This window comes from Hypomesus transpacificus, chromosome 9 (genome assembly GCF_021917145.1).
Source record: "Hypomesus transpacificus isolate Combined female chromosome 9, fHypTra1, whole genome shotgun sequence".
Lineage (NCBI taxonomy): Eukaryota > Metazoa > Chordata > Actinopteri > Osmeriformes > Osmeridae > Hypomesus > Hypomesus transpacificus.
Window position 1 is genome coordinate 5,671,778 of NC_061068.1, and position 12,948 is coordinate 5,684,725.

Sequence of the window (12,948 nt, forward strand, 5' to 3'; positions counted from 1 at the left end):
TAAAGATCATCTTTAAATACACAAGGATGTAAAAATCGAAGAGGTTCTATCTGTGTAAACGAATGTTGTAAAGTGTATTTTGCTCTGAAAAGAGTGCGGGAGAGATGGGTTCTTTATTCTTGCGTATGCCCTCCTTCTTGTGTTCTGAGATGATGGAGTCTTGCTGTGGAAGTTGGTCCCACTTCGTTTTAGTTGGAGAAGAACAGAAAAGTCCTGCATGAGTAACAACAGCAGGCCTGCCTTTTGTCCTCATGCTTGACAAGGGCTCGACAGCAGACGCATCAGTCAGACTCTGCAGCCTTGAATCTGTGTTAGTGTCTATAGGTACACAACATGGACAACCTCCAACACACACAAGTAATGGAGCACAGCTCTGGTCTATGTGCGGCTTTCTAAACAGCAGTTAATACAGTGTGAACATATTTGAGGATATGCCACATAACATCTCCATATGTATTACTACCTTTAGTATTTACTCCCTTAGCACTTAGCACTTTTTACACTTGACTTTTATTACCATATTGTTTTTATTCTTGTTGTTTTTCTTGAGCAAAGTTGTAACCTTCGAGAAATCTCTGGCACAAGAATATCCTTCAGGATTAATAAAATTGTATCTTTTCTTATATACGTTACAGTTCACGGAGAATAGGAAGAAATGGAAAGGCACTAACCAGGAGCCTAGCTTTGTCATGCTCTGGTCTAGTCTTACCCTATTACCATACATTTTGACAGTTACATTTTATCAAGACAGCCTTCACCCCTGGGAGCAGTGTAGCCCATAATCAAAGTCATTATAACTGTGACACTGCAGATGTTCCCGTTCGCTGGTGGCCTGAACAAGGCCCTGAACGTGCTCTTAATGAAGGCAGTTGAGAGTGGGACATGTCTCTCTGAGACAGGATTGTCATTAGCTCCAGGCTAATGCTCGGACAGTATGTTGACAATAAACCCAGATAGGAGTATCACTTGTCATTGTATGCCTTACCAAGGCCCTCAGTGAAGATCTCAAGTAGATGTTTACTCCTTTAGCTGAGGATAGTCTATCTGTTAAAATGTACATTCTTACTTTTGGTTATACAAGGCATTTAAAATGACAGCTGGAACTTCCATTGCTTTTGCGAATGTTCCTGTGCCTGATATGATAAACGCAAGAGAAAATCTGTACCAAATCTCATAGATCACAGTCCCGCTATGCAATGCCCCTCAGACTGGACACAGACAAACACATTGGTCCCAAAGTTTTAAGAGACACAACAAACAAGCCAAAACAAGCACAAGTCCAAACAATACGGTTTGAAACAGATTGCTGCACTGTTACGCCACCATTCTTTGTGACAAATGAATACACACTCTAATGGACAGCCAATACATCACTGCCTGCCTCCCCTGACACCTCACCATGCCCACGGAGTCGCAGTAAGCTTCACAGCCAAATGACTTGCCAGTCCATGACTGTCAGTCGTCATGGTAATAATAATTCATTCCTCCATTGCTTTATTTTTTTCCACCTTCTTTTCTCCACCCGGGAAAGTCAACCCGGACCTCCGTACCCAGAGACAGGCCCAACTATGAGATCCATCATGTTCCTCATGAATGGCCGTGTGCTGTACATGACAGGGCTTGTCCCACATGGGGTACAGAGGCCGCCCCAGCCCGGGTTTCCTGGGAGATTTCAAACTTCATGCTTCCCATTAAACAGAGACCATTTTTCATAGGAATGTCTCAGCCGAATCAGCCGCACGTCACCATGGTGACCCTCAATCGTCTGCCGCTTTAGAGTGAGTGACCCAGAACTGCATTCTGTATTGACAGAGGGAAAGGAGAGAGTTAGAGGAGAGGAGAGAGATAGTTAGAGGAGAGGGGTAGAAAGAGAGAGTTAGAGGAGAGGGGGAGAAAGAGCGAGTTAGAGGAGAGGGGGAGAAAGAGAGAGTTAGAGGAGAGGGAGAGAGTTAGAGGAGAGGGAGAGAGAGAGAGTTACAGTGAACTGAGACTGAGGGAACATCAGGTATACTGTGTTTATTTTCACAATTCAGTTATTTCAATGTACACCCAATCTTGCTTATGTCTTGCTGTTCTCTTTTTGCCTTCTCATATCGTATGCAAGGTGCAACCTTTGGTGACAGCTTTGCCTTGCATAAAAGGATAACTAAACTGGCAAGGCAGTTGTAGCCATGAAAGTGAATCTAGACAAACATTTCCTGGAAGGACCAGTACACAATCTCAAGGAGAAATGTGCTTAGAACACATTTGTTTAGTACACTGATGTTCTCTGTGTGGATGTTGTACTTTACTCTGACAAAGGATAACCTTGTAGAAACAACCTTTTGCATACAGCCACTGACTAGCTTATTTTTATAAACAGACTCCACACAAAGATTCCACAAATATAAATCTGTATAATGCAGATGATTACTGCTGGCTTTCATGTCAAAGGAAACAAACACAAGTTTATCTATTCTGTTTTACAAATACTTTCTATTCATGCTACAGGGTAGAATATGTTGCTAACTTTTCCTCTTTGGGCCATACTTCTTGTTTTTTAAAATAATTCCTGTGTTATTTGATTGGCTGCGGTAACATCATTTTTTATCATCATCTTCATTAGCTTTCATCCAAGTCCATTATATTAAGCCAAATTATTGTGTAGTTTGCTAAACACAGTTACTATCTTCTCTCCACAAAATGAGAGTACACTTTGATCTCTATTAATATGAATTCCTAACATGACAAACTAGTTCTTAATACATGACTAAATATCAGTTCCAAATATTTAAAACTTTAATGATTTTATGAGTCAAACATCACCCAAATTATATATATTTTTGATTCATACATTTTTATCAAAAGCATTAGAAATCCTTTGGGAAAGTGTTCATAGATTTGATCTCTTGTTTTTCTTCATGGAACTTTGCAAGACAATCCACTTTGTTCCTTCATTCTTCTGTTGAGTCCTTCTGTCAGGTCTGTTTTCTCCAGGTGTTTTCTTTGGCACTTTGTGCTGCAGTGTTTGAAACATTTCCAGTGCCACATGTCAGTTTTATGAGACAGTGCCTCTCAAAACACTACACAACTGAACATTGTTATCACATCAAAAGAATAAGTCCAAATGGTCCATTTACAAGTTAAAGTAAAGAAGTGGGCTCTGACACCTACTGTCATTACTACTACTTGTTTTAGTGTTTTTGTAAACGTTTTTGTAATAGGGAAGCACTGATACCTAAATAATCTACTTAAGTACAGTAACAAAGTATTTACTTCACGTCTTCAACAGTGTAACAACAATGTAACCACAGTGTAACAATGGTGTAATAACAGTGTAACAACAGTGTAACAACACTTTAATAGCAGTGTGATAACAGTATAACAACAGTGTAATAATAACAGAACAGTGTTACAACAGTGTAATCACAGTGTAATAACACAATAACAGTGTAACAACAATGTAATGACAGTGTAGCAACAGTGTAACAACAGTGCAGAGATGGCAAATGAACACTTTTTCACTCGAGTTACAGTAAAGAAGTATAGGCTCTAACATGTACTTAAGTTAAAAAAAGTAAAAACAAATCTGAGATTTTTAACAACACAAATAAATAATTATAAAATGACTTTATGATCCCTCACACTGTCGATCAAGAGTCAAGACTAAACCAATTCACCTTGGCGGTGTGCAGACTGGTTTTATATTATTCTTAACGATTTTGCCAAAAACGGAATGAATTAAGTACAACTGTAGGCCTATATTCACAGTATTATGAATAAATTGTGTTTTATTTGGTAGCGTTTCATAGTGAGTCAGATTTGCACCACTGTGCAAAATAAGAGGTGCGCTATTTCATAGATTCCCCTCTTCCCCCTACCTCAGGCTTCCAGTAGGGAGACCTGAGGCCAACATATGCCCCCATCTCTTACTTCTCTGGACAGCACAGCAGGCATTTAGATTCCACAGTTTCCTCATGAATAGGAAACAATTAGTGTACACATACTTAGAGTCTTACTTAGAGACATGCAGTCATGCCAACATTGTTGTTGTTACTTCATCATGTATGGCGAGACTCCTGCTAGATATGCGAGATATGAATGGGTCTGATGAGTGTGAGAGTGGGCTCAAGCATGCTTCACAAATCATGACAACATAAAGGTAGGGTGACTACTACTAGTGGTAGTGCAACGTACAACGGCACTTAGGAATGCTTGGCTGGACCTGTTGTTAGTTTCCTCCAGGATCACAATGACTCTTATTGAGTGACTTGTTGCTCTTGTAGGTTAGTTATAACAAATTTAAGTCTTGTACTCGCTGTGAAATATTTTACTGTTGATCGTTCTTCTACAGGTACAGTCCTGCACTTTTGTGGTTCATGTGGTTCATGTGGTTTTGTGGTTCATGTTGTTTTAATTTGTAACTTGTATAACTGCATGCTCTTATGGGTCTTCCCTTTTGGCACTTGTTTCGTTTTTTCACAATGTATGCTTCATGTTTTGGCTGCTTGCAATGTTTGGGACTACCTCGTTGTTATGTTCAGTGACCTATGCTCTAGCAGACGCTTTGGATAAAAGCGTCTGCTAAATGCATAAATGTAAATGTCAATGTAGTGCAGAAATTAGTACAGATATACTAGAGTCCGGTGTTTTTTTGTATTAATACACCTTCCGGCCTTACTTTTTCACTTGACTCACAATGGATGTGAGACACTGTGAACCATCAGCACAATGTCTCTCATGATGTCAGAGAACACAACTGGAAGGACAAATAAGAAATGGCTGCCAATGACGGGCCAAGCAGCACCTGCAGACAGTAAATGCACATTTCACCCTTTAGAGGCCAAATTACCATTGGAAAGTAATTGAACTATGGCTATGCAATATTGACAACAAGTACCCTGAGAAAGGGACATTTTCGGGATGAATAAATTGTGTTGTATTGAGCTACTTAAAGGTTTATCCCTTGAGGGTTGAATGTGCCTATGCTGATAGTGTTCCTAGACAAAACACAGTTTGATATTGCCCCGTGACATGACATTCCTCTTCCTCTTGTTGAATGACATCTACTGTAACATGGTGATTTATTGGAGAAACTTGCAGGTGATTTGTTGTAGACAGTGATTTGTTGGAGAACCTTGGAGAACATTGGAGGGCGGGATCTTACAACAGCAAAAAAAATATACATATACGCAACACCAACACAAATTTGTTGATGTTACTTACTTTCAAAAATGGAGAAAAATATTTTGGGGCTATATGGATTACAAGAATATTGTTGGGGATATTTTCTAGTAATGCATTAAGGATGAAGAAATCTTGAATAATTGTATCATGGTGGAATTCCTCTTTACATCTTAAAAGTGCTCGGAACCATCAGATACATTCCATACCACTAGTACTGCAACTACAGGGAGTCAGGTGGCTGAGCGGTTAGGGAATCGGGCTAGTAATCTGAAGGTTGCCAGTTCAATTTCCGGCCGTGCAAAATCAAGTTGTGTCCTTGGGCTAGGCACTTCACCTTCTACTTGCCTCGGGGAATGTCCCTGTACTTACTGTAAGTCGCTCTGGATAAGAGTGTCTGCTAAATGACTAAATGTAAATGGTAAATGTACTGCACATTCTTTCAGAGAATCTATTTAAACTCCTCATGTGAATGAGTAAATACCTATAAGTTATCTTACTTTTCAGCTTTTTATTCATAAACAAGGTGCGTATTCTCAACAGTCATAATTTTTTTCCAGCTTTTTTCTGTTTAGGATATAGAATTGACTTCCAAATGCAACAGACAGTAGCAGCATAGCTTGGGGACTTTGTTCAAAACTTCATAGAGAATTTGTCAATCACTTAAGTGAGTTTAGCTGAGCTTTAGAACCTCTCTTTTTCTGGGGCTCGAATTAAAATTTCAACAATTATTCAATGTATTAACAGGTGAGGCTACATGACACCTATCTCTGATAAAAGAATATTGTGGAAGAAATTTGGATTTTCTGTGTACTTACATTATTCACTAATCAATAGAACTAGTCATTGGATACTAGTTAGTACGTTATCATGTAAGCTTGCTATTAACAAGAGTAGATTGTGTCTATATGTCAGGGTTAATAGATGTTCGGGGTCAGGAGAAAGTGCTGGCTAAACATTCCTTGTCATAACTACAAGGAGAACTCCAACTATGAACTCTCTGGTCTGAGTGGTCATGTGGAGCTGTGAATCTCTTTCTCTGAGACTGTTGAAACGTCATTACTGCCTCACAATCTATGTTTACATTCTTGTGCCCTATAAAAGATGGTCCTTCGGCTTTCAGAGCTGAGAGAGACATGATTGAGACCTAAGCCTGGTGTCGTGTTGTTATTTTATTGTCTGGGGTCTGGTTTTGTCTCCCAATCTGCAGATTGATAATACTTAAAATCCAGAACTCAACTGAACTTAGTCACTCTGTTTATGAAGAGACAGACAAAACACTTTCTTCATCAATATATTGTGACACAACTCTGCTTTCCTGTCTATCCTTGAGTCTAGAATTCAGTCTTTTCTCACAGGACCACTATGGAAGACGTAAGGTTTAGGATTCCTCCCATTTATGTCATAGTGCATTAATCACACTCTCGTATATTAAATATAAGTCTTTAAATACCTTGATTTTCACAAATAATTTGCATAGCCAGGTTTAATGTGTAAGAGTCAAAGGAGGCATAATTGGAGGGGACGATTGCGACACCTAATAAGAGATCTAATTAAGAAAATTAATAAGGTGTCAGCTCCCCTTCCACCGGTTGCAGTGGCGCATGATTAATCACTGGCGGAGTTAATTTGATTTGTGACAAGGAAAGGGATGACCTGGTAAGTCAGTTAGAAAAGGCCCATGCAAAAGAGCGTATGATATTAATGAAACATGAATACCAAGGGTTCGTTGAGAAACAGAGTATTTCGTTGTTCTCGAAGGGGGGGGCGCAGGGGGGAGATCACAAAACCTGTAGCGGTCGACTTGCCTTTGTGACATATAACCTGAAATAACCGAAGACCCAGTGAGCATATGTAACATAGAGCAGAGACTAATAATTATGATCTTTCTATTAACAAATTACCATCCATTGTTCATCTGAAAAGTCTACCACTTCTGAGCAGAGGGTCAGAGCACCACACAATTAGTTTTGTCCTTATTTGTGTGTGTGTGTATTTTTGTCTGTGTGTGTGTGGGTGGGTGTGTGCTTGTGTGTGTGTGTGTTTGTGTGTGTAGCAGCAACATCCTGGTGGAAGTGAATCACAGAAGAAGAGGGCATTAATCAGTGCTTACTCAGCCTGTGGAAGGCTAGTTTGGACAGACCTCTCTCGGGGGCATGGCACCAGCTACCGCTGCAAAGGTCAATGAACCCAGGCATCTCACTGGAAATGAGCTTACAGATGAACTGTAACTGGTTCATACACACATCGGGAGCCACACTAGCCGTGTTGCTACGGAGTGATCCCACTCAGCCGTCCCCTCTGCCCTTCTGGAGGAGGCAAATCAAAGTCTGGGTGGTGAAGAGGAGGCTGGTTTTTCAACATTAATAACAAACAGTATGAAATCCCTTGAAGTGACCTCAAATTGATTTTTCCATATCAGGTGGCTTTGAACCTCCCCACAGAGACAGAAAGAACCCACAGTGATGCACACATACTTACATGTAGGCCAACCAACAAGGGACTGGAGAGACTGGAGGAACTGGAGAGACACAGGAAAGGACGAGAGGGACTGGAGTGGTCTGAAGAAAGACTGAGGAGGTCCGTTGGGACTGGAGGTTCAGAAGCGCGCTGGAGGGAAGGGTGACCATATACTGTCGCCTGCTGGTGGTACAAAGACAGTCAGCGCTGGTCCAGATCCCTGTGAGAGCTGCTGATTGAGCTCTCTGGAGAGGGTCCCCTCATTTGCTTACCGCTACAGACTGTTTCTGAAGTTGCTAATTAGGAGTCCACAAGCAGAGGACATGGGCTGGGAAATATACTCTCTCACCGGTACAGACAGGTACAGTGTGTTTGTACATCCTGTGCTTTCAATTCAGGTAAGAACCCAACAGATGTATTCTTAGATGCTGTGAAGAAAAGTGAGTTGGAGACAAAGCCATCTGTTGTGGCAAGGGGTGAGACTTTTTTACCACTTCCTCTTTCAGCCCCCAAAATTGCATCTGTTAATTAAACCGTGCCGTTTTTCTAATTAAACGCATCATACATGTAGGCACAAACATGTACAGGACACAGACTTAGTACATACTTTGTCAAGTTTGTAGTCATGCTATAGGTTTTTACCTCCAAGTCTGCAAAAATGCATTTAGAGTAACACAAGCGTGTGTAAACAGAGTGAGTTGAGGCTGTTGGGCTGTGTTATTTCCTGCCAGGTTAATAGAGCTGTAAGTGTCCTGTGGACAGACAGGTGGGAGCGGGCAGAAGGCAAGGCTCACCAGGGGAATATTTACTCTAGTCTGACGATGAGCAGCAGCATCAGTCAAGCATGGCCACAGCTATAACATTTACCCTGGGCAAACACACTGAGATGTGTCCTATGAATGAGAGTAAATATACCTTGTGCCAGGCCTGGCCCTGACCTACTGCTCTGCTCTGCTAACACACACTCACAAACCCAAGGAGAGCCGCTGTCAAAAGAGGATAATTAAGTTGTTATGGTGGAAAACAATGTTCCAATTTGACTTTGAGAACTCTTTCTTTCCCATCCAAAGTTTGTGTTTCTCTTGGCACACACACTGTGGCACATGGATGGTTTATCATTTGATCTACAGTGAAAGGCATTGCAAGCTTGTTTAACGCCTTTCCTCCAAATAATGAGCCTGACTAGGTTCCTTGACCAAGACCCTGGTTCTCATGGTAACGCTTGACTAGCATACATGCCTGTCATCCTCAGTATAACATAAACAGGCAGAGAGCTTTAGGAGGAGTATTCCAAGACACACTTAAAATGCATGGTCTTCCATAGAAACAGTGAGAATTACTGACAACGTTCCTCAGAGGAATGACAGAGGGTTTACTGGATACTGCTTCAAATTACTTCAAAGTCATCTGCTTGGTGAATGAGGGTGTTTAATTGGAGAAAACTCTTAACAATATCAAATAACTTATTCCATGTTCCAATCAAAAACCACTTCTCTGATGAGAGTCAAACTCACTCTGTGCCAAGTATTCTGCCCCAGTCTCATATTAGAGAATTGCTGATCATATCAACTCAGTAATAACCTATTAGCCCGTGATTGTGTTCTCAACGCTTCCATTGTTACTTAAAGTGTATTAATTATTGGCAACGCAATTATCAGCACATTGTTCCTCTGTAATTAAGCTGTCACAAATGGATCATAAAACCTTCCCAGAAAGCTAATTGATTCCTCTGGCGGTTTTTAACCTATTTATCTGAAACCTTTTATGGTCTCCGACCAGCATTACCCCACCCATACATAAACAGGCTTCTCAGAGCCGGCTCCACCACAACAACAAATTCCATTATTGGTTTGGTCACAGAGGTTCTCCTGCCTCACAGACCTAGTAATCCTGGAAGGCACCCCCCATTACACTGCACCCGCCAGACCCTCATAATCACTCCAGAGGTTAATTGTGAGTGTTCAGATTCATTTCACACTAGGGGGGTATGAGGGGGGGGGGGGTTAAAGAGACGGGGCTCATTTGATCAGGTGGCTCTTTAGTTCCATAGTTCCATTCTAACTTTGGGCATGAAAATGTTCTGCGGTTTAACATAGACCCGATTGCTATTTGAACTAGAGAAGGATTGCAACCAAGCTAACAGACGTTCCGCCTCCCTTCTTTGGCTGGATGGAGCGTGAGTCTTGTTTAAGCAAAAGTTTATGAGCTGCAATGGGTTGGTTTTTAATGAGTCTGAATACAGTTAGTTTGGGAAATGAGGCAGATGTTTAATTTTCTCCTTCTCCGCCCCTCAGTGAATTGCCTGACTTTGGGTTATTTTGCCCAATTCGAAGCTTCAAAGGGAAAGTCGTTTTTTTCTTAAGCACATAGGAAGGCATTTTTTGGTTTCTACTCTGGGAGAAATTATTTAAATAAAATATTTCATGCTCTGGTCATACGGGTTGGACCACTTAGTTATATTGCACAGGGAACTAAAAAGACTTACCTCTTCATCGACCAAGCATATATTTACATTTAAAATACATCCATGTGACATTTGACCCTGATATTCTGCAAGCCCATCTCTCACACCCGGCACAAGACCAAGATAACCCTTACATCCACGGGGGAGTTTCCCACCAGAGTGGGGCTTCTGGAAAGCACCGGCGACCTTGCCATCTAACTCCTAGTGTCAGTCAAAGGTTAGGCAGTGGAAGAACAGAAGGGCCTCCACAGATGGAGCTGAGGCATGCAGCCCTGGTGTGCCCCGGGCCTGTCACTTCACCAGGCAGACTGCCCTCTCCACCCCTGCCTCCCTGGGGTCCAGCCCATCACCTCCTACCCACACCCTCCCGGCACTTTGGTAATGACGTGAAACAAGCTACTCAGCATACAGTGAGTAACTCTGGCCTACTGAGTGTAGCTGTCCACAGGAGAGCCCCTAGGCAGCTTGGCATTCTGGGATGGAGAGCAGGTGGTCAGGGGTCTGGAGGAGCCTGAACCAAGTAATCTCTCCAATGATTATTCTCTCTGTTTCTCTCTCTCTCTCTTTCTCTCTCCTTCTGTTAACTGTTCTTAATGCTACATTGCACTTTTCCAGAAAAAAATTATATTCCTCAACAAAGATTGGTGCCTTTCCTGACTATATTTATCTTGGACAAACCATATAGTTTTTTACTGTACAAACTAAAACAAATACAGCTTAAATGATTTATGCCATGGAGAAGGTACATTTTAACTTTAGTTACAATGTGATAAACCACACTCAGATTGAGTCATTTCAGTACTTTCAAACCTAAAGTACACAAAAGGAAAATCATATGCTTTATTGTATAATGCATACAATAAAGCATATGATTTTCCTTAATGAGCCTTAATAACTGAACAATGTATTACCGCTGGCTGGCTAATTGATATGGACCTCAGCCACAGAGTCTGTTTGAAGTGCAGTCCTGACTCCATAAGTCAACTGCATTTATCATTAGTAGAGGCTTACCCCGTAAACAGGCCACAGTCATTAACAAGTCTAATTACATTTGGGTTCAAGGTCTCACCGCACTCACACACACACACACACACCTTTTCCCCAGTGCCCTTTACGAGGGACTGGGAAAAAACAAGGTAAGACACACAGATCTCAAACTTTAATTAAAGACAATGTCACCCAAAACCTACTGTAAACCTAGTGTATGTCAACCAGTTCACGGAAAGGCGTGTGATGTCTCCGACAATTCTGTTTTAATGAACAAAGGTTACCAGGCCTGACTGAGAAAACACATCACAGTTGAAAAAACTTTGAAAATCTCAGCATTGAATACCATGACCAAGTATAAGTGAATACGTCTTTATTTCATACATCTCTGACGTCATAGAGTTTCTCTGTTGACTCACAAGCCAGTGCTGCGATTCTAGCGTGTGCGATGGAGCAGTGTTAAGTGTTGACTGTTCCTCCGATCTGACAGCTTGGTTGTGAGAACCTCTTTAACAGGCCACACACTGCTAACAGGCCTGTCCAGTGATCCTATGAGCAGTCATCAGCACGTGTCACATTAACAGTGATGGCTTGATGAACCCCACAGAGTGCTGCTGAGTCAGCAGGAGATAACGTGAGAGGAGCAAGGAGGCAGGGGAGAGGCCGTGCCTATGAGAGCCACAGGGATAACAAAGACTCGGAAATGTCTTAATCAATGAGGAAAAGTGAAAGAAAAGACAAGAAAAGTGAGACGTTTCTGTGGTAAACACAAATGCCCATTACAATGACAAAACAATCAATAAACGCCTTTATAATCTGGCCCGGCTAACGGGGACATGCACACAGTTTTCTGTTGCAGCAAAAAGAAATTAGCCTGTCCCTCTCCAGCCCTCTGTTGCTCTTTCTTAATCTCTCTCTCTCAGTCTCTCTCAGTCTCTCTTGGCCTCTCTCGGTCTCTCTCGGTCTCTCTCGGTCTCTCTTGGTCTCTCTCTCTCTTTCTCTCTCGCTTTCTCTCTCTCCCAGGCCTCTCTTTTGTGTCATGTAATGGATGTAATTGTAATAATGCAATTTGGTTTGGAGTTTGATTCCATGCATAATTGGGCTCAGGCCCAGAGAAATGTCTGACAATATAGCAGTGCCTGTGGCTGTTGGGAAATGCGAGTTATTGCAGCGTTATTGAGCTAACTCCCACTGATGAGGGCCTTGGCACATGGTTATTGTCTCAGTGCAGGGACAGCATGGCCATGGGGCTGACTGTAAGCACCCCTCTCACTGCCAAGCAAAGACACATGGCTTGGACTAGACCACTGACCTCAACCACACATGCCTAATATCTGTTAATTAATTACCATCACTGTTTGATAAAGGCAGCAGAGAGCAACATAAAGTAAAGGGTTTTAAAACCTCATTGAACCATTGGAACGTTGGCTTGAGTTGCAGTAGAAGCAATGAAAAAACAAACAGCTGAGAGGATTTACAGTGTTCAGCCCTGTTTGTTTGGAGAACTACGATCAGTCTTATTGCATGTCATCAGTTCAAAGGTGTGTGGAGTTGTTTATGGGTACAGTATGAGAAGAGTGTCCGGGACTTGCTGTTCGAGGCCTGCCGTTGAGTCCACCAAAGGTATGCTCCAGGTAAGACTGTGTGCGTGAGTGTGTGTGTGGGTGGGTGTGTGTGCATGTGTGTGTGTTACACATAATGTATCTATATCAGCCATTCACGCTCTCTTTCTCTCTCACACAAACACATACGCTCTCTTTCAGTCCCTTCTCTTTCACCCACCATCTGTTCCTTTGTTTGCCACTCTGGCAGGTTGGAACGTGGTGGCACATATACTGTTGATTTCCAAGAGACAAAAGGAGACCAGAAAGATG